The sequence below is a fragment of the Aethalodelphis obliquidens genome, unplaced genomic scaffold (genome assembly GCF_003676395.1).
Source record: "Aethalodelphis obliquidens isolate GAN/ISIS:26980383/991018 unplaced genomic scaffold, ASM367639v1 scaffold82, whole genome shotgun sequence".
Lineage (NCBI taxonomy): Eukaryota > Metazoa > Chordata > Mammalia > Artiodactyla > Delphinidae > Aethalodelphis > Aethalodelphis obliquidens.
Genome location: NW_020838026.1, coordinates 530,933 through 551,105, shown reverse-complemented (window position 1 = coordinate 551,105; position 20,173 = coordinate 530,933). Strand labels below are relative to the sequence as shown.

General features: G+C 57.6%; 1 pseudogene; it reads right to left on the bottom strand.

The window, feature by feature from the left end:
* Window positions 1-13,371: 13,371 nt before the first annotated feature.
* LOC113612791 (glutathione S-transferase Mu 1-like) lies at window positions 13,372-19,896 on the bottom strand (annotated as a pseudogene).
* Between the last annotated feature and the right edge of the window lie 277 nt (window positions 19,897-20,173).

Below are 20,173 nucleotides of genomic sequence, written 5' to 3'. Positions count from 1 at the left end.
GGCAGTGAGTCTGAGCTCAGAGACCATGGGTTGTGATGACCCCATTTACCCTGGTGAGTAATAAAATCAGGGCCCATCTGCTCAGATGCTTTGTCCCTCGAGGGAGGACCAGGGGCAGGACAGGCCGACGGAGAGATGGAAGGGCAGCCAGGACCTTGTCGCCCACGAAATGACGCCATCTGACAGGAGAAGCCGGCAGAGACCGACCTCAGACCCCCTGGGGGAGGAGAGCTTCTCCACCAGCTCCCACGCTCTTCAGGGCTCGAGGTAGGTGAAGTAGGTGTCGGGATCCCTGCCAGGCTGCAGCACATCTGGCCAAGATCACATTATGCAAACGGGACTGCCAGAGGAAGAGCTGAGACGCAGATGCCCAGATCCCGAGGGCAGAGAAAACAGCATCTTCCCGAGCCCTCGGTTCAGCTCAAGGCCGTTCACCATCCCCATCTCAGTTGCCTGGGAAAGCTCCGCACCCCACCCACACAGTCATGGCAGACTCCCCGGGAGGGGCTCAGCCTCTGGGTCCTTCCCCTCCAGCAACGCCCCACGGCACAGCCCCAGCTCCACTTCCTCGAAGAGGCTGCTGTGGTCAGGCCCTCATGTGGGGACTTGGCAGGGCTCTGCTCTCAATCCAACTCCTACACGAGGTGCACTGGTACTTACAGGAATTTCCCGAAGAACGACACTTTGGGGAAGGAGCGGGGATGCTTGGAGGGACTGGCACGTCCTTCCTCATCTGCTCACTGCCTCCCAGGCATCCACCGTGTGTTGAGCAGCCCACAGGCCACACGGGGGTCTTGGCTCCGGGAAAAGCAGAGCTGCTTCAGCGTCTCCAGGTTCCAGCCCGTAAGGAACTTACCATTTCTCCATTCACAAAATGCGAAGCCTTCAGAGTTTCTAGGTAAAGCAGAACCTACCTACCCCCGAGGTAAACTTGTTGACTTGTAAGTAAGACCACACACACTGTGTGCACGGGCTATATCCATGCAGCGCTCAAAAGGGAAGTTTAACAAAGGGGTCAAGGCTGAACAAATGAAAACAGGTATTTTACCTTTTTGAAAACCTGCCCCAAAGTTCATCACTAGCACTCAGCTCTCTCGAGTCACCCCGTGACCTCTTACTCAGTCCACCTCTCACAGATGACAAGACAGCAGCAAGATGCTTTAGCCAGAAGGTTACCCGTATCTGCGCCTCTGTCCTCTAAGTCTTTGAAAATAATTTAGGATACAAGGGAGGGAGCGTTTCCTGAGGGAGCAGCCAGGAACAGATTAACCAAATGATATCAGAGTGCAAACCCGCTTACCTTAATGTATGCATGATATAAATGCTTACTGTCTAGTGTTACTTTTTTAAAGTTTGCTCTTTTTGTCCTGTGGATGGCTGCCCATATCAGGATGTCTGTCTTTAGACTTCTGATTCCTCAAAGACAAGTCTTTGTCTCGAATAACAATTGTTATTTTATTTTATTTTATTTTATTTTATTTTTTTTTTGCGGTACGCGGGCCTCTCACTGTTGTGGCCTCTCCCGTTGCGGAGCACAGGCTCCGGATGCGCAGGCCTAGCAGCCATGGCTCATGGGCCCAGCCGCTCCGTGGCATGTGGGATCTTCCTGGACCGGGGCATGAACCCGTGTCCCCTGCATCGGCAGGCGGACTCTCAACCACAGCGCCACCAGGGAAGCCCACAATTGTTATTTTAAAACATGAAAGAGTACATGATTCTGAGTGGTTTTCACCAACATGGAGAACAGGGCCCTCAGGAAGAAAGCAAGACTGTCCCCCTACTCAGCATTCCTCCCCCACCCCACACCCCCTGCTCCTCAAGTTAAGAGAACCTTGAGGGGAGGCCTTTGAGATTTGACAATGTATCGAGCAGAAAGGTTGAGGGGAGTGGGTCCTGCTGCCCGGAGACCATTAAGCTGCTGATGGAACCCCTGGAGGTTGGGGTGGGAGGATGTGACAATGGTAAAATGTCCCCAATAATCAGGAACAGAGGGTTCGTAAAGGCAGACAAGAGGAGATATTTGTCAGGGACACGTGATTAAGTGTTAGAAGGAGTACGATCCTGAAACTGGGGTGGACAGAGAGCCAGAAGCCACCAAAGCCAAGCTACACTTGTCACCAAGGGCGAGGGGAGCAGCAGGTTTCACAGTTCACGTTCCCAAGGAGTGGTGTGTCCTCCCCTGTTAGTTCCAGGCACATGGTCGGTGCTCATGAGACACTTGTGCACAACAGGACTGGAGGATTCAAAAATAAAAGGGTCTAAAGCCAGATACATCCACTCCTCCCACCTGTGTCAGACTGCCTCGGGGTTCAGCCCGAGGTGTGCACGGCAGGCTGGCCCCCGTGCCCGAGTCTCACACCTTCCAGGGGGAGCTCACGCCCAGCTCTGCATTCCTCCTTGACTGCGCTGTTCCCTGGTATTTTTAGCTTGGCTTCTTAGCAGTTCCTCAGATGCTTCAAGATGCTCACGGGTACGTCTCGAGAACTACATAGTACAAAACTGAGGAGCTCTCCCAAGGCCCGCCCACTGCATCTTTATTCCACAGTCCCACCTACGAAGGTCTCTGTCTTGTTCTCCTGCCAGTTTTCCTCTCTGACGGGCTTGGGTGCCAGAAGCCCAGGCTGGATCCACCCCATAAATCAACCTGAACTCTGGCATGAAATAAAAGAGAAAGCTTTTAAAGATATTACTTTTCTGTCATTAGGCAAAGAGACAGTTCTCCAATGGACTGACAACCTTCATCTGACTTTCAGGGGCTAAGCAGATGGCCTATGAGCAAGGAAGCTCTCCTATGTCAACTTCAACAAGGGAAGCAAGGCCCGGGGAGGGCAGATTTGCCTATTTGACACCCAGTGAAAAACACATAAGGGTATGTATAAGGTGGGACCCGCTTTCTCTCTTTAGGAAAGATGGCAGCAAAACCAATGAAAGTTAGATGGAAAGACTTTCCTGCTCTTAGGATGGCCCCTCCCGTCTTAGAGGTTTAGAGGCGTCTGGGTCATCTTCTGCATACGAAGCTTAAAAACACTTGCCCTTATAAGAAGTTCAGGAAGAGGAGAGATGACTTTAAAGCAATTACATCTAAAGGTGAGGGCAGGGTGAGCTACAGGTGAGTTGGGGTAGGGGGAGAACGTTGAGGAAGCCCTTGGTCACCTCTGGATTTCAGGTTCCCCTTCTCGAAAAGGTGAAAATCGTGAAGACCTCTTCAGCCTCTAACACTGCATCGTTCTGGAGATCTCACCCAACTTGAGAAGAAGTTGATTCTAAATGGTGAGTCCTGGGGTTTATAAGTTTCCACCACTGGTAACTGGCAAGTCAGTTTCTCAGTCATTCGCAGTGGAATCTTGGACGCCTCTGATGCCACAAAGAAGAGGGAATCGTGGCCAGGCAGAATCCAGCTCTCAGAAAATCCGCACTAACAGGGGCTGCGGGGCCAGTAGTCTTCTAATTAAATGAAGACCTTTTCACTTGGCGGGGGTTAGTGAGGACGATGGGGGCTGGGGAGACTGAGGCAAGAAACTAGGGGAGGAGAGCCAAGACCTTCTTTTGAGAAACCCACCCCCTTTGGGGACTTGGAGGGGAGCGGAGGGGACCAAGGAAGAGAAAAGATTATGTCAGAGGAGAGCATGCAGTATATATTCCTGCACTCCTGGACAAATCGCAGGTGACCCTATCATGATACTCCTGCCCGGATCCTCACCGTGCATTTAGACACAGGGCAGGTGACAGAGAGGGCGGACCCACCGCTCCCGCTCTCAGCAGCAGTCACTCGGGCTAGAAGCGTGGCAGGGTCTTAAGACGACTGTCCTCTAGTCAAGCCTTTGTGCCAAGTGCCTGTTCTGCGTTGCCCTCATCATCTGGAAAACCCACCTCTGTGTTCTTGGAGCAGATCCATCGGTCCTGGCTGAGCAGACAGCCTGGTCAGAGAGCACAGTGGTTGGCTTCTACACAGGCGTCTGCCCTTACTTACGAGAACTCCCGCTCTTTCCCTCTGTGAAATCATAGGCGTCCAGCAGGCAAATGTGCCCTCCCTGTGGCCCCTTCTCCTTCCTCTGGTCAAGTCTTCTCTTGCTGAAGTTAAGGAAGAACTGCTAAGCTCGTAAGCCATCTGGTTGGCCCCCGAGGTCACGTGATGGGATAAGTACCTCTCGCTGAGATGCTCCCTGCTGAAGGAGGCTGCTGTCACCACACGCTCTCTGAGCATCTTCGTCATCTTAGACTAAGTTGCCACAGAAAAGACATCCCCGCCTCTCGCCACCTGGAACAGACATCTTGCTTCTGTCTGTTTTATTGGTTGCTGCCTTATTCCCTTCCTTGCTTAAAAAAAATCTTTCCTCCCTTGCTGGTGTCTTAATTCCCCTCTCCTTTGACTGTAATTTCGGCAGCTCTGCTATTTAGCTCCGTGGTGTCATAGCAGACTGTTGGTGGGGAAGGAACTGTGCTAAGTGACAGAACGTCAAAATCCAGGACTGGCTCTGGGTGGTTAGCAAGCCTTCTTCAAAGCTCGCTGCCATTTCATAGCTGTGCAGGGACTTCCCTTTGGCGAGAGAAGAGAAAGCAGCCTTAATCCACTACTTTGCACTCCTACACGTCTAACCCGCCCCCCCAGGCGGTGTCCAGTGGGCCTTTACTGCCCGCAGGACATGGCCGTGACCATATTCCTCCCCTGGTGGAAGGAGACATGGCAGCAGGGGTGGGGGGAGGCGGAGGGTATGGGGGGTTTGGTGTGGCCATCCTGCTCCAGAGCCCAGAGGGCCCAGCACTGCACTTTAGAACTTGGAGAGGCCGCCTTCTCCTCTGTAGCCTCAGCCTGCTGACCCATAGCTGAGTTCACAGAACCGTCCAGAAACCCCTGCCTTGGTCCACACACCAAAAAGCCTCAGGATGTGGTAGAAAAGAGAACGAGCCTGGAGTCAGTGTTCCAGCCCGACTCTGTCGCTGCTGACGGACCGTGGGCAAGATGCAAAGTGAGAGTCAGATGACGAGAGGTGTCGGCCTTCCAGTCACACACACCTGTTAGAGGATTTTAAAGAGAAGGATTACAGCTTATGCTGTGCAGGTCTGTAAGGAAGTTGGCCTGGGACTTTAAGACCCCTATGTTTTGACAGTTCACAATTCCAATTCTTTAATAAACTCATAAACCCTGAAACTGGGGTTATAATCATCAACAATTAGAAAACCAGTCATTTATTGAACACACACTGTGTATCACTCTGCTCTTTCCCTTGAAAGGCTTGAAATGCAGACGGGCTATATTTTTTTTAGGTCAATGAAATACATGCTAGCATATGCTGAGTGACAAACGACAGCATTGTGAAAGCAGAACGTCCCCCTGGGTTCCGAGGAGGAAGCAATTACCCAGAAGGCCCCAGTGACACGTCTGCCCAGCCCAGCCCCCCTATACGACCTTCACCAATTTCCATCTCAGCCAGGAGAAGCCAAGCACAATGGATTATTGGGAGGATGTTTTGAACTCCAGGTTTTTCGTCTCAAGGACACAGCGGGGGGTCCCAGGTCCTGCCTTCCATGACAGCGTCTCTCTCGCCAGCCCTGCGGTTTGGGAGCAGAGCTAACAGGAGGTGCCCGTGCTGGCCCCTGGAGAAGGGGCGCTGCTTGGAGCTGTGTTCATCTTTCTCAGATGCGGAGAGCCAGCCGACAGGAGACGTGGCACTGTTTGCATCTAATCCGTCACCCGGCCAGGACCCAAGTCTTTGCATTTCCCTGGGTTCGTAAACTGTCAAGAATTTCCCCCCGCATTTCAGGGGTGAGGAAACTACAGCTCGGAGTGCAGAATGACGTTCACCCAGGTTTCAAATCCACTAGAGCAGCACCTTGCTTGACAGTACTGTTTGGTAAGGCCCAGTGTCCAGGCAGACTCTGAGATGAAGCCTCCCTGGCCAGCCCTGCTGTCATCCCCCACCCCCCGCCGCCCAAGAGTGGGACCTGGGACCGAGCCCAAGCACAGCGGGCACACCGAGCTGGGGCGGCGGCTTGCAGGGGACAGACCTCTCCCTAGGGAGCCAGTTACTCCTGCTGCTTGGTTTATGTTTTTGGAATAAATCACTGGTGTAATAATAGAAATGAAGGCGCTGGAGTGAAACATCGTGACAGAAGGGCTCCCACTGGCATCTTGATCAGCTGTGGGTTTCTAGAGCGGTCTAGGGGGAGAGGACAGTTCTGGGACTGGAAGGGACTTGAGAGACCATCGTGTCCAATTTTCTCATTTTCCATGAGGTCAGGGTCAGTGACTTGCCCCGGGTCCACACCTGTATCTGACTTTCCTGCTGGGGGAAATTTCCACCATGACACCCTCCCCCCGGTGAGGAGAGGAGAGATTTCCAGTGAGTTCCAGGCAGCTGGACACCCGCCTGGCGCTGCCCCTTTTGCATTTTCCCTTCCCTCACACCCTTCCCCTAGTTGACCCCCAGTGGTCCAGCCAAGCACCACCTTCTCTGGGAGCTTCCTGCTCCCCAGGTTGACTTGACTGTCCCTCTTTTTTGCTTTTCAACTCCTTTTGCCTGTGTCCATTATGGCCAAACATGGGCCATCATGCTGCAGTGAAGCCATTGATTTACCTGGCGGCTTCCTCACTCACCTGAGCACTGCTCGAGGGCAGAGACCCGGTTGTAGCATCGTACCCAGCACATAGCAAGGGTGCACAAGACGTTTGCTGAGTGTGTGCAGAAGAGCTCACGTGGCCAGCAGGAGTCTGTTCTGCAGAGAGGTGGGCGCCCCTCCCCGGGCAGGAGCGAGGCTTGGAGAGCACGTCTGGTGGGGACAGAGCAGCGGCACCCGGAGCAGCGCATGGAGAGGAGGCGGTGGGGGGCACACTCGGGCTCAGCTGTGGGAGTGTGATGATGACAAGTCCAAGTGTAAGGAAGTGATGGCATTGCCAGGAAAGCCACGAGCCGCCCTGGAAGCAGGAGAGATCAAGGAAATGGGAGGCACAGAGGCTGCAGCAGAGACTGTGGGACTTCCACAGAGCGTTGATTCCTGCAGAGTCAGGAGGCTTATCCAGGCTGAAACCCCAAAGGGTCCAGTGCCCCCCGTGCTCCACCGCCGAGGCTGTCAGGCCAGGCAGACCTCAGGACTCCCGTGACACTCAGTGCCGGGCACGGGATGCCTGAAAGTGGTCGAGGTTACACAGGTTGCCACTCCGCCCCCAGAGCTGTGCCGCCACGTCATGCTGGACGGGACGGCCTCTGCGGTGGCAGGAAGGCCCAGGCGTCTGATGACCTGAGCGTAGTCGTGCTCTCCCGCCAACGAGCATGAGCTCCTAAACAAACCGATTCATCTCGCCAGGTGTCAGCTCCCTCACCTAGACTCCCACGTAGCTACCCTGAAGCTACCTGCCCCTCTGGCTCCCCACGGAGCGTCATCCTGGGCCCCAACCCTCTGTCCTGTCCCCTCCCCCCACCCCGGGGGGACAAACTCTGCATCTTAAATGCCTCGTGGTCACAGACTCAGCCAAGTTTTGCTTGTGGCAGAAATTCACAGGAGGACCAAGACCCAATGTCCAACTAGAGGATGGACAGGAGAAATCCTTCTAGCATGGGGGACGTGTCCTGAGTGGCAGCCTGGGACTGACAGCTGGAGGGGACAGAGACAAGCCAGCTTGTCTTCCTGCTCCTTCCTTCTGCTCCTATGGGGGGCGGGCACTGTGATAACCCCCCATCCAGGCCCCTCCCCTTCTCCTTGGCACAGTGGCAGGAGCGGCTGGTTGAGCCCTCGTCTGAGAAGCCACCTTGCCCGTAGAAGAACCCACCTCAGCTCTGTAACCCCCCCTTTCCACTCTGCTCTCCCCGTACTAGCAGCTCAATCAATACACTGATGGCTGTTGTCCTGGCCTTCAACGGCAAGAGGCCACAGCCCACACATGCCAAGCGAGGAGGAAGTTTCCCAGGAGCGTTTTCTGCTGCTCTGAGGCCAGTGGAGGCCGGGGCGTGTGTGAGGAGCTGGACCTTGGGAGTAGGACTGGGCTTCTGGGGTCAGAGAACGGTGCTTCACGGGCACCAGGCCCCTCCCACCGGCAGGTGCAAGAACCAGGATCTTGGTGACTTGGCTCCCAATCTGATGGTTCAGTCGCCCTGATTGTAGAGCCCTTGGGTCTGTGGGGCTGTTCTGGAAGCATTCTGCATCCAGAATTCAGACAGGCCCGAAGCCCAGGCCTCTGCCAAGGAAAAACGGCCTTTGCTCTTCCCAAGGTCATAATAAACACCGGGAAATAGAAGGAAAGCTGTGTGTGAGTGCCTCACACTGGCTGAACAGGCCGGCTCATGGCAGCGGTGCCCAGAACGGTCAGGCCGTCGGGGTGGTCAGGGCAGGAGGGAGCCCACGGACACCAGGATGGAGGCAGCATCTCGGCGGGAGCCCCAGCAGAGCCCTGGCCCCCTCGGGTGGGTGGCCTCAGCTGTGATCTCACGGGGGCTCTGGGCCTGCTGGGTGGTCCGCTGGTCTGGGATCGCCCTGCAGGCTCTGGCCGAGGCCTCCTAGAGGTTAACGTGGTGACATCCCGAACTTTGTACCTTTGCACCTCGTGTCAGCCACCCGTGTTTGCATTCTGGCAGCCACTTGAAGTCCCATCCTTGTTCTTCTCACCGGTCAAGGGTTCTTGCTTCTCCTTTGGGATAAAGAAAAGTTGGAGGGACTTCCCCGGTGGCACAGCGGATAAGACTCTGTGCTCCCAAGGCAGGGGGCCTGGGTTCGATTCCTGGTCAGGGAACTAGATCTCACATGCATGCGGCAACTGAGAGTTCACGTGCCACATCTAAGGAGCCTGCGAGCCACAACTAAGGAGCCTGCAAGCCACAACTAAGACCTGATACAACCATAAATAAATAAATAAATATAAAAAGCTCATTAAAAAAAAAAAAGAAAAGAAAAGTTGGAAAAGAATTAGACTCTTCCTCAAGGCATATGTTTGGTGTCGCCCTGGCCTGAGATGGAGCATTTGACGAAACCTCCAAGGTCTAGTATCTTGATTATTTATGAAAATGGTATCTTGATCATTCTACACTGAAGGTTCACACTTCCCCGACTTCTAGTTTCTAAGACTCCAAACCCAAGACAGAAGGGGTACCATCTAGGTCTCCTCAGAAGCCAATCAGGCATTTTCAAGGTATGTGCACCTCTGGTACCTTCCCAAAGGCGGCTGCCAATAATAAAGCGGCCTCTTTCGTTAAATATTTATTGTGTTTGGGGGGCAATTTGCATCATTGTGTCACCCAACTTACTGTTCTATGTGACCACAGTGTACTATAAACCTGGTCCCCTCGGTCAGGATTTCTTCCTTGTCTTTGGAACAGAGGCGAGAAACTGGTGAAAAGTTACCTTCTTCGTTTAGGGCCGATGCTCAGTGCTGCCCTGCCCGCCTCTGCTGCTACAGTCTGGTCCCCACAATCCCCATGAGCAGGAATTCTATTCTCTTCTTACGGGTGAGGAAACAGCCTCAGAGAGGTGGGGTCAGCTGAGCAGAGCTAGGGAGTCCAAACTGGGTTCATAGCCAAGTGTCTTAACTGGACAACCTGCCAGCCTCTCCCATCAGGGCCGTCCCCAGACCCCTCACTTTTCTGGTGTGGGCATTATCACTGCTTCGCCTGTCCAGGGCCCTGGCAGTGTCCACCCTGGGCTTCGCCCCTAATTCTCAGAAAAGACCCCAACCTCCTCACATTACCATTGGAAAATGAAAGAAAAAAAACAACACCTTTGATTCAGAATCAGAAGCTCATCAGCTTAAGAAACGCTGCTTTTTAAAGTGCCTCTGAATCACTCACCTTTCCAACAAGCCTCCCCCTCCAGCCTGCAAGCGGGGCAGGTGAGGCAGGGAACAGAGCAGCCACGAGGAAGCTTCAGCCCTGAGTCAGCCGTGCCTCCCAGGCTTTCTCCTCCGTGGATTAATCACCTCCGATTACGGCTCCTGACTGGGTGCGAGTCACTCACGGCGTCACCTCCTTTGTCTGACCCTCGCCTCCCTGCCATCCGGCTGCTTGTTTGTCCAAGATGCTGGAGCGTGCTGTACTTGCTGGTACCCCCAAAAGGAAGCCCGGCAGACAAGTGACTCAGGAATCAGGACCCACCAGCCTCCCCCTCACCGTCTGCTCTCAACACCGTGCGCCTCTGGGGCAAGAAGAGGGGCCGTGAGATTGCTCCCCCCAGAGCCTGCAGATGACTGATCCCTCGGCTTGCGGATCGGATGGTACCCTGTGCTTCTCCCCAGCAGTGACAAATAAAGCCATCATTTCCCCATCACCCTCTGAGAGGATGCCAACAGCCCACCCGGCCTGGGGGCGTTCCAGGGCTCCCCCGCAGCTCCCCTCACCTCCCTCTCCAGCCCTCCTACCACCTGCCAACGAGGCCTGGGGCGGCTGGGCCCCTGCTGCCTTCCCGCTCCCTCGGAATCGCCGAGCCTCCTCGCTCTGGCTGCTGATCCAGGCACATGGTACCCAGAGGCACCGTGCCATCTGCCTGCCCAGGGACACCCACCCAGGGACACCAGCCCGGGCTCTCTGCCCTGAGCCACAGGCATGGGCGCATCTCTGTAGCATGGCTCAGTCTACAAGGACGCCCTGAGGTCGCTTGCTTTGACCGGCGCGTAGCCAACAGTGACTCTACACAGCGTCCCCCAAGAAAATAGGGTACACTGTGACCCCTGCTCCTGGGAGACAGGGAAACCCAGCTCCAGGAGCCCACGCACCTGTCCCACCTCGGTGTTGTGGTACCAGGTGTGGAGCAGGGACTCCGCACGTCGTGGTCCGGCCCTGGCGAGATGACGTGAAGCACCGTGAACACCTTCTCGGGGCGCCTAAGCGCCAGAACCGGACAGAATGTGGCTGGACCCTGCTCTGCCTCTGCTTCGTTTGGTGGCAGGGGCTGTTCTAAGTGCTTTTCAAATGTCGTGCTGCCTCTTTTAACTCCTTTGGGGTGGGACTCGTCAGGATCCTCGGTGTGTGGCTGGGAGACCAGAGACCGGGCCCCGAGCTCGCAGGCTGGGGTCAGGCCGGGGCGCCCTGGTCCACGGCCCCTCGCCCCTCCGACGCCTAACTGCATCGACTTGGCAGATGGCTTACTTTTTTGTTGCTTCAATATTCTCATCTCTAAACAGCAGTGGTGAGGGAACGTACTCCCCCGGCGTGAGGGTTGATGGGACCCTGTGGACAGGGTGTGTAAGATGCGGAGCTCAGGGCCTGGGCACAGCAAACACGCGTGGTTTACACGGCCGACCTCGGGGGAGAGCTGCGAGGCGGAGGAGGGCGGGAAGGATGGAACATTCAGGACGGTCAGGAGGGTCACCCCACCCCCTATTCCCAGAGGTCCCCAGTGGGGCAGATGGTAGGTTTCAGTCCCTGTGGGGGTCCCCGGGTAACACGCCGTCTGTCCCTACGCTGCCGCGCTCACCCCTTCCTCTGTGCGTACCTCCCAAGCCTGTGGATCAGCCAGTCCCTGAGCTCATTCTGACTCTGAAAGCAAAAGCCTCCGTAATTGCGGCTCTTACCTACTGGGGATCTTAGTCTTCTTTGAGAGTTGGATAAAAACTATAAACTCTTTCTCAGAAAAATCCACATACACAGAGATACACAAACATGTTCTTAGAAATCAGGGGTGATCATCCGACCCCAAGATTACGAGCTGCTTTTCCATGTAGTCACGAAGGATCCCGGGGCCGTGGCAGCAAGGCTGGCCCAGGCTTTCCCCTCCCAACCTCATAAGCACCTCAGCTCTGCTGGACATGCACTCCCTGCCTCCCCCGAGAGCATCTCTGGACAGCGCCCCACTCCCACGCCCAGCCGCCAGTGCAGAAGCTGCAGCAGTGGTGGCGATGGCGCTGGTGACGGCAGTTGCTAAGGAGCCAGGAGGCTGGGTGGGGGAGGTGAGTGGGCAGCAGCCCAGCAGAGCTGCCCCTTATGCAGGTCTGAGCGCCTCGGGCCCTGGAAACGGTGCTCCCAGCTGGCTGCCATGGCAACTGGCAGGCTTGGGAAACTATTCATCAGGGTCTGGACAGATTTCTCCAGCTCCCCCTGCTCTTTCTTCTCCCTAAGTGGCTAACTAGGGTGTGAATGGGTCTGCTGGATGCAGGCCAGGGGCACAGAGGGCAAAGGGCTGGTCACACACCCCACACGGCAGGCTCCCCGGGAGGCTGAGCGACCGGTGTCGGGCCTGAGCCAGCTCCCAAGCGGAGGCCCGACCCCAGAAGAAGGACGCTCATCCCTCTTCCAGGGGCCCCGCCCCCTCCTGCCAGGGACCGCTGGCTCCTGGCCCAAGGAGTCACCCTAGGAGGGAGACCTACCTGCTGTGCCCCAGGTGAGCCAGCGGCCAGGTGGGATGGGTCTTTTCCAGCAGGGCCACTCAGAAGATGCGGGGACCGTGGAGGGTCAGGCTGACAGGAGGAATCAGGAGATCGGGACTTAATGGCACTGGGTCTGATTTAAGCGAGGCAAAGGGACAGAGGAGGTCAGAAGTTAGTGAAGTACACTGTCAAGGCCACCAGTCACTGGTCTGGCTGTCGGGCCACTGAACACCACCAGCATCTGAAGCACCGTCCAGTCATCTCCACTGTGTGGTGATTAAATGGTGTGCCTCTCGCGGCTTGCTCTCGGAGGCCGCCTTCCGAGTGAGCCATCGTCCTCCTTTTGAGACCAGAGAGCTGGGCTTAGGGAGACCAAGCCACTTGCCCACGTCGTGCGGCCAGAAGGTGATAAAGCTGAGATTTGAACTGACGTCTGTCTGCCTGCAAATCCGTCTCTTACTGACGTGCCAGCAGGTGGCAGAGGGACCAAGGCTGCGGGGCTATGACCTGTTCACCTCTCCAGACAAGGGCAGGCCCGTCCGAGCCGGTCTGGGGTTCAGGGCGCTCACGGTCAAAGTGGCCCCTCGCTGTGCATTGTCACCTGTGGCTTTAGACCAACAGTTACATTTCTCCTGAACCCCGGGATCTGCTGTGCGACCACTTTGCATCATTGTCTTTAAGACACGTGCCCGAGAGTCTGTGACCGGGGCTCTGGTGCCTGGCGGTGACTCCAGAAAGCTCCACAGGAAGAAGACCCTGGACAGGAATCACTGGGCCCTCCTCTGTCAGAACAACTGGGGCACCTGGAGGACGTCACCTGGTCTCGGCTCTCAGAAGCTTGGAGGGCAAAGCGAGGGGGCTGGGCCAGCTGGGATCATGAGAGGAAGGGGACTAGCAGTTAGAAGCACCTACTACGCTCCAGGGATTCTAGTACATTTATTGCTGAATCTTTTTTCTTTTTCCTGCAGGTATGTTGAAAGCTTTACTGGGGTTCAGACAGGGCTGGGCCGGAACCACACCGGGAAGCAGGGCCAGCACACCAGGCCAATTCCAGTCTTCAGGGCAGGGCTGGGCGCTCAGAGCAAGCGCTATGGGCCAGGGGTCTGGCTGGGCTCCCCATAGCAGAAGCCACCATGGAAGGGAAGGGTCGTCTGGTTGTCTTTAGTGCAGGAGGGACAATGTGGGGTGGGGAGGAACTTTGCTGAAGAAAAGTGGGGACGGAAGCTTTAAAGGATAGATGAAAAGGGAGTTGGGAGGGAGATAAGGGGGCCGAGAAGGCATCCAGAGTGAACAGAAGGAGGAAGAAAAACACAGATGGTTCTGGGTGCACGAGATCCAGCTGTTTTCCAGGGCACCAGCTCCCCACTCCCATCTCCTGGTTCCAGGACACTACTTGTTGCCCCACATAGAGCAATCTTTAGAAACAGAGGGCCTGGAGGCAAGTGAGTGGACTTCATGTAGGCAGAGATCTTCTTCAGGCCCTCAAAATGGGAAATGAAGTCTTTCAGGTTTGGGAACTCATGCAGGCGCTCGGGCTCACGTATGCAGTGCACGTCGGGATGTTATAGCCAGGAAGTCCACATAGGTGAGCTTGCTCCCTGCAAACCAAGGCCTCTTCCCCAGAAAATCTGAGAAGAGCCTCATCTTTCCAGGGGTCTCCTTCAAGCACTCAGGCTTCAGTTTCTCACAGTCAGAGCTGTAGCAGGTCCTGGCCACGTACAAGCAGACATCCAAAACCTGGTTCTCCTACATCCACGCGAATCTTCTCTCGCTCTGTCTCGCCGCAGGTCGTGCTTGCGAAGGACGGCGTTGCTCTGGGGGAGCTCGTGAGCCGCGTCCGTCAAGTGGGGCAGATTGGGGAAGTCCAGGCCCAGCTTGGATTTCTCACTCAGCCGCTGGCTCCTGTCATAGTCGGGAGCATCCCCCATCGTGTACGTCCTCTCCACATCGTTCGAGTCTGTGTACTCTGGGAGCAGGCGGGCGGCGTGCACCAGCCCGCGGATGTCCCAGTAACCCAGGATCGTGGGCCGGGTGCTGGTTTCTGTGCTCCGAGTGGAGATGCTTCACAGGAGCTGGGCTGGAACTTTATTGTTGAATCTTCACTCGAACCCTTTAAGGTTGGTAGTGCTACCCGTGTTAGGGAGTGAGCTCAGAGAGGTTGGCGATTTGACCCAGAACAGCAGGACTTCAGCCCAGATTTAACTGGCTCCAAGTCTGTCAGGTTTCTGTTCTATTCTCTGACCTCCCACAAGCACGGGCTGCTCCTCGGGCCTGTGGACGCCAGGGAGCCCCGATTCAGCCTCTTAGCTGGGAGTCTACATAGCCTCCTTCCTCCTCAGGCCCCATCACTACACGGCAGATGGGCATCCTTCATCCTCCAGCTACTTCTATTTCTCTTTCCATTCTTCTTTCCCTCCTGGCTCCATCCAAGCAGGAGACCAGGAGGCACAGCCAACAGGCAGAAGCCAGAGCAAGGCTCTCACCCCATCCCCCGCTCCGACCACAGCAGAGGTGGAGACTGGGGTCCTCACCAAGCCTGAGTACAAAGGAGGGTCATCGGGGAAGCCTGGAGACGGGGTCTCTGCCCCAAGCTGCAGGCTGTGCATCTCCAAACTTTCCTCCACATCTCTGCTTCCTTGGGAAGCCTTCACATCTGCAGGCCACGGCAGGATCTCAGGGTGTCCTCAGTACCCCTCTCTCTGGGATGGACGCCTTCTGACCAAGCTCAGCCTGTCTCTGGAGTCATGTCCCCTTTTGGAATTGTTCCTTAGGGGGCAGCTTGCAATCCTGCGAAGCGCTCAAGATTGGGGGTCAGAAGATCTTTGTGCTGTTCCCACTTCTGCCACCAACAAGCTGGGTGATCTTGAGCGTCTGGGCCTCGGCTTCCTCTCCTGTAGTCTCTGGACTAGCTGGCCCATCCTAACACCCTGCACTGTCCTCCAAGCTCTGCAGTTCCTCGGCCCCCTCCCAACCCAGCGATGCCTCCACCCCCAGCAGCCAGGTGCCCCTGTCCTGTGCCAACCTGCCAAAATGCAAAGTGCGCAAGGCATTTGGTTTGTTGGTGCTATGATTCCTTTTGAGGCAGGAAGTCGAATTTAAATTGTGCCCCAATCAGCACAAAAGCCGGGAAGCTCGGGCCTTCCACACAACGGATTATATAGAACAGCTCAGCTCTTCTTCCCTTTATTTCCCTCTCTGTGTTCCTTCTCTTTCCCAGTCATTCAGTCAAGTAACCTGTATTAAGTGGATGTGTCCGCGAGGCTGGGTGCAGACGTGTGATCCAAGCCGACAAGGGCTGTCGGGAGGACTTGTGGTTCCCCAAGAATACGGCACAGACCGCGGAAGGACAAAGAGTTCCTCAGTGCCTCTGCTCCCGCACCAATGGTATTTGTCGATTTTATAGTGAGATCATGTTTTCTGTGCCCGCCTCCTGCCTTCTCATCCAGGCAGGAGATCAGGCTGCTCTCTTGCCGGGGCCTCACCTCCAACCTGGATGGGCTGACCTAGTTCCCGCATCTCTGGCACCAAAGACGAGGGTCTGAAGATGTTGATGTGCTAGCCGTGCCCATCCAGGCAGATGACGGGACGCTGATGGAGCTGGTGTAGGCAGTGAGGTCGCTGGCCTCTCCGGAGGCCCCGGGCATCCGTGCTCCTCGCTGAGCGCCCCCCGAGGGCAGGGGATGCCCGTCTTCCCCGTGCAGAGGCCCCGGGCATCCGTGCTCCTCGCTGAGCCTCCCCGAGGGCAGGGGATGCCCGTCTTCCCCTTGCAGTGCTGGCACCTCGGCATTCCACGCCTGCTTCTCTAGAGCTCTGTGCGTGCACCCAGTGCTCGCACCCCTGCTTCTTCATTTCATCTTCTCGGCAACGCAGCGATGCAGGACTATTACTGCTGCTTCCTCACAGATAAGGACCTGAGCTCAGAGAGGCTCATGAGCGCCCCAGACCTCACAGCTGGACCGGCCGGGCCGAGCTGGGCTCACTGAGCTCTCACGGCACCAGCTGCGCCCTCGGGAATCTCCCTGGGGAATCCGAGGGGCCCCAGCTCACTGCTCTCCTAAAACTGACGACACCTGCAGCCCCAGGGCAGGGGGCCCGGAGACCCCGAGCCCAAGCTCTCCCTCCACCGCCTCACACTGCACAGGAGGCCAGGGCTCGGGACACGAGAGCAGGAGGTCAGCAAGGAAGGCAGCGCTCGTGAAAGGGAGCCAGAGGGCACGGCTGCCCTTCCCCACCTGAGGACCACACCGACGGAACCTCCTCGGTGGGATAGAGTGTTTGAAACAGAGTGGGTGTTGAAGGGTTTGTTAGATTTGTTTTTCTTTTCCAGACAGAAATAAAAGAATGTTTAAGAAAGTATTAGGACATTGGCCCAGGAGTCCCATGTAAAACCGAGGTAGGTGTCTCGGGGCGGAAGCGTCCTCTTTGGGCATCGGAGGCTGGCTGTGTGGGCGGGAGGGGCTGGCGGGAGCCTTCCCTGGAGAAGAGGAGGTTTGCCTGCACCGCAGCTGCCGGAGGCCCCACGACCAGCCTCGAGGCGAGTCTGTGTGGCCAGGTGCCCGTCAGCTGGGTGCCGGGGCTCATAAGGAAGGGGTGCACGGGGCCCACCCTGGGAGTTTAGACCAGAGTCAGGAGCTGTGGAGGAGGGATGCGGTCCCCTCCGACAGCCCACGGGCTTCATAAAGGAGGGTTGCCCCAGCCACCTTGAGGCTGCACTGACCACGTTGTCACTGAGAGACAAAGGCCGGGCAGCTTACGAGGAGGTGGTCAGGGGGCAAAGAGATGTGAGGAATGGGAAAGACAGAAGAGAAAGGGAGCAGAGGTGGGGGCTGGACCCCGAGGATGGGGGAAGACAGGCAGGTGCCGTGAAGGTTAGGCAGAGAAAGAAGAATAAAGCAGAGAAGGAATCCCAGGGCCAGAAGATAAAAAGGCAGAGAGAGGAGCCGGCAACCAGGGGGGCCGGGGGACCGTGAGCCCCGCCCCACCTCCCAGGCTTGTGGCCCCTCTGGGCCTGCTCCCCCCTCCTCCCTGTTGTCCCCTCCCCCCGGGGGGGCCGGGGGGCAGTGTCTCAGGCCCTCCTCCCTCAACTGTCACTTTTCTCTGTCCTTCACCGGCCACGGCCAAGGGCTGGCATCCCAAGCCCAGCTGTTTGTCCAGCGCTGCAGGTGCTGGTGGAGCAAGTCCCGGCCCGAAGCCACAGTTCCTTCGTTTCTGAACCTCCCACACGAGTTGTAAGGGGGGTGCAATACGGCAGGTGTAAAAGGATTGTCAGTCACCAAAGGGTCAGGTGCTTGGGGCCTACGTTAATTTCTAGGACTGAGCTCCTCAAATCCCTTCCACGGGAACCTGTCCCCGAGGTGTGGGGCTTCCTGCCCCCTGACCTCACTGTCTTGCTGGTCCTCGCCCTGCAGCACAGGCCTCACACTGGAGGAGGCACCGAGAGGGTAGGCGGCCTCACCGATACTTGCCAGGCAGTTAATCCAGGCTGGGGTCGGAGACAGGGACGCAGAATTATGGGGTGAGAAGTTTTATTCTTTATTCCTGAAGCAGATCCAGGCTGTTAGCACTGAGAATAGTCTAGGTGGATTTTCAAGGAGCTGCTGAATATGTATGATGGAGAGAATCTGAACACGGGAGAAACAGCAGAGACGCGAGAAGAAACTGGATGGATGAAGGCCGAGGGGAGGAAGGTGGGACTGTGGCACGGATGGACGTGGCTGGACAGGGATGGGGGGAGAGGCAGGAAAAAGGAGGCTCAGGAGAAAGGAAAGGGAAGAGGAATAGAGGCCAAGGGAGCGGGCCAGCAGCCGGCGGAGCGGCCAGACGGAGCAGCACACGGCAAGGCCTGGCCGCCAAGCCCCGCGGCTTCCGAGGGAAGCAGACGCTTCCAGGGAGCATGCGGCGGATCCTTGTTGACTCAGGCCCAGCGCAGCCCGGAGGAGCGACCCAGTCCCTGCCCTGCGAGGTTCTGTTCCCTCCTCTCCACCCTCCTTCAGGCTCCGCCAGCCCCTCGTGGGTCCTGGTGGAGGCAGAAGCCACCACATCTCACCCGGGAGATGCGCTCTGGGGGTGAGTGTGTGCAATGTGTGTGCGGGTGTGCAAGCAGGCAGGAGGCCAGGGGAGGGGCAATGACTCGGGGGCGATGGGCCGGGGCGGGCCCGACCTGCCGGCCGAGGGGAGGCCAGCCTGTCCCGTCGTGCCCACCGGGAGCACCTGCAGCTTCTCGCTGCCACCGACTTTCCTTTCACCCAAACCACCAGACTGCCACGGCCCCGCTCAGCAGGAAGGGCTGGAGTCCACCCCGGGTTCTGGGGCTTCCCTGTCCTCATTCTCTCCTGCTGCTACTCACGGTCACTTTCCTCCCCCTGCTTCGGGACGAGGGCAGTATCTACATGGTGTCCCACCCACACCCCGGCCCCTCCGCAACCCAGCAAAGCCCTTGATGGGAAGGACGCTGAGAATGACCGGGGAGGGCGGGGTTCCCACAGGCCCCAGCCCCCTCCTCAGTCCAGGCCCCTCCCACGCTACCCTCCACCACCCACCTCAACCTCCCTTCCCAAGGGCGGCCCGAACACTACAGGGACACCGATGCCCCTCACTGCCCCTCCACCCAAGGTCAAGGGCTCCCTCGGTGGCCCAGAGGGGAGAGCCAGGCCCTGGGAGGGAAGTGGTGGAGGAGGACAGCGGGGCGGGGGGCACCCGCGGGAAAGACAGGTACCAGGGAGCCAGATGGGCCTGGCGGGAACAGAAGTTAAGTGGGAAGAGACGGATAAACAGCAGACATCAAGCAACCAGCCAAGCATATGCTCCGCAAGCAGGCGCCACCGGCCCCCAGCGGGGTGGGGGGGTGTGGACCCACGGCAGGCGCCCCTGGCACCCAGTGGGGGGGGGGGGTGTGGACCCACGGCAGGCGCCCCCAGCACCCAGCAGGGCGGGGAGGTGTGGACCCACGCAGGCGCCCCCGGCCCCCAGCGGGGTGGGGAGGTGTGGACCCACGGCAGGCGCCCCCGGCACCCAGCGGGGTGGGGAGGTGTGGACCCACGGCAGGGCACGGTGGAGTTGCTGCGGCTGACTGTCGCCTGGCCGGAACCAGGGGTCGAGGTCCCCTCCGTGGAGCCTCAGAACCACGGAGCAGCCTGTGCGGGCCGGGTGGGGAGGAACGTCCGGCCGCCTGCCCCAGGGATGGTCTCTGGCGGAAGAACCGAGCCCCAGACTTGGACGTCTGAATATCCAGGTGCCGGCTCCAGGACCCCAAAGCAGAGACCCAGGGCCCGAGCAGGATTCAGGGGATGAGCAGAGAAGCAGGCCTGGGCTACCCAGGAAGTCCTGGAGCCCCGCGGTGCCAGCTTCCAGATCGCAGCCCAAGCAGGCCGGAGCCCTCACTCGGGTGATGTCATCCCTTCGAGCCGCGGGGCGGAGCCCGGCTGGAGCTCTGCGGACTTCACAGGCTCCACCCCCACACCAGCTCAGCTGCAGGCCCTGTCTGCCCGGCTCCAAGCAGGCCTCCAGGCCAGCCTGCCTTCGGGAAACTGCAGAGCCCGAGGAGGGAGAAGGGAGGAGGGGCCCCGCACACTCACCCCTGCAGAAGGCTTACCTGGGGCCCTCATCCACCCCATCGCCGTCCACCTAGGGGAACCCCGAGCTTCCAAGGCCCCGAGCCTGCTGGCAGGAGGCCCTTTTCCTGGTATTCCAGCCTCAGCCTCCCTCTCCCCCCAGAAAGTCCAGAAATGTTCGTCTGCTCTGCAAAGTACCAGGTGTCCCAGTGGAATGTCTTCTCTAAATAGTGCTGCGGGAGGACGACCAGGGAGACAGGCCCTGTCCTGGGCTCATTAGCGCTGAGCTAAAGGAATAAAAGCTCTGAGCTGAATCTGAGACTGTTCTGAGCCCCAAAGC